Consider the following 1,641-nt stretch of genomic DNA (forward strand, 5'->3'; position numbering starts at 1 on the left):
AGGACGTCTTCCTTCTTCCTTCCTCAACAGCCCCCTTCCTGGAGGCCCTTTGCTGGGGTATGGGTGGGAACAGCCGTTTCTGAGGATTAATTTCATATTAATTGTGTTGATCTATAGATTTTACAGCCAGACTAGATCACTAGGTACCTCTGCTCTGACCTGATTCAGAACAGAGTCCAGAGAATTTTACCCAGTGACTCCTACATCCACCCCACGATCTTCTGGCTGAACAAGGAGGTTCATTCAGAAAGTCATCGTGTTTGGGTGTAAAAGTGTGAAATGATGGGAAATTGGCCCCTCTTTCAAGTTTAAATGTTGTCACTTCTACACCTAGACCGGGGTGGCCAACCTGAGCCTGAGAAGGAGCCAGAATTTCCCAATGTAACTGCCAAACGTGCACCTTTGTATGCAACTACTGAGTCAATTGTGAACCTTCCCATCATTGTCCTTTGCTCTTAACCCTGAGGCTATTGCCCCATCATGGGGCCATTTCCCGCCTCTCTTTCATACAGAAGCACAATTTTCTTTGCAGACACAGGAACAGCAAGATCTTTCTCTGTCCCTTGTGCAAAGCAGGGGGCCAAATTCCATGGAAACAATGGACAAGCAGGGGGCTCTGGGCACATCCAGCCCTGGCCGTGAGATGTTCCTTCCCCTCTTTCTTTATGCCCCTGTTGCTATTTCATGGATTGTCTGTGATGGGGAAAAAGCTGAGTTCACTCCAGGTGGAGGGGAAAAGAACCCTGAAAATCTCAGGATCCAACCCTGCTACCAGGATCACTGAGGTGCTGGGAATCTGCCTGGGAAAGGGACTGTGTGAATTGTCAAGGTGGGGAACGAATAACAATCTACAACTAGATCCACCTCATTAACCACTGACACAGGCTAATCCTGCTGGCAATAGAAGGGAAACTGGGAGCCATTCTTTGCTGTTCAGCCATGGAAACAGTGACCCAATTGCACCGCAGTGAATGTGCTGGGAAAGCTGGACTTCACAGGCAGGTGGAAATAGCAGATCCTAGAAATACCTGGAGCTCACACCACTTCTGCCACCAGGGTGAGGTGTTGAGCTGCTCACAGCATCCCCACTATGACCTTGCAGCAGGGGATTGCACCCCCAACCCAATGCAGGGGAGAGGGCTGAGTGTATCTCTGCACCCTGAGACCAGGGCACCCACTCTCTCTGCCCCACACATAGAATCTGGCCCTGCTGAAAAGTGACCCCTATGAACAAGTCATACCCAGGAGAGCAGGACTGGTCCTCAGAGAGGGGAATGGGCTTCTTGTGAAGCTTATAGGTCACTGGATGCTCTGGAAACAGGAGGGCTCTGAGTGTAACCCATAGCAAACACAACCTGCTAGGGGATGTAGCTCAGTGGTTGAGCACATGCTTTGCATATATGAGGCCCTGGGTTCAATCCCCAGCATCTCCATGATCATTTCTTCACCCTGCTGCTTTGCTCATGCCCAGAGAAGTGACCCACCAGTCTCCCTGCATCAGTTTCAGTCCTGCTCAGTGAGGGGCAAGTGACAATTGCATGGAAGGTCTGGGGGGGTTCTGCCCCTAAGTCACCTCGGTACGTTTAAGATTCCCACCCGCTGTGCTGCTTGTGACAATGGTAGATGAGAAGGGCGAATCCT

The 1,641-nt window shown here is 50.6% G+C and overlaps 1 non-coding gene across 1 annotated transcript; it reads left to right on the forward strand.

Annotated features, from left to right (window-relative positions):
• Positions 1-1,361: 1,361 nt before the first annotated feature.
• Positions 1,362-1,433, forward strand: TRNAA-UGC. Its single transcript has one exon. It is a non-coding gene; the product is annotated as a tRNA-Ala (tRNA).
• The last annotated feature ends 208 nt before the right edge of the window (positions 1,434-1,641 follow it).

Source organism: Mauremys reevesii, linkage group 14 (genome assembly GCF_016161935.1).
Source record: "Mauremys reevesii isolate NIE-2019 linkage group 14, ASM1616193v1, whole genome shotgun sequence".
In the NCBI taxonomy this organism is placed as follows: domain Eukaryota; kingdom Metazoa; phylum Chordata; order Testudines; family Geoemydidae; genus Mauremys; species Mauremys reevesii.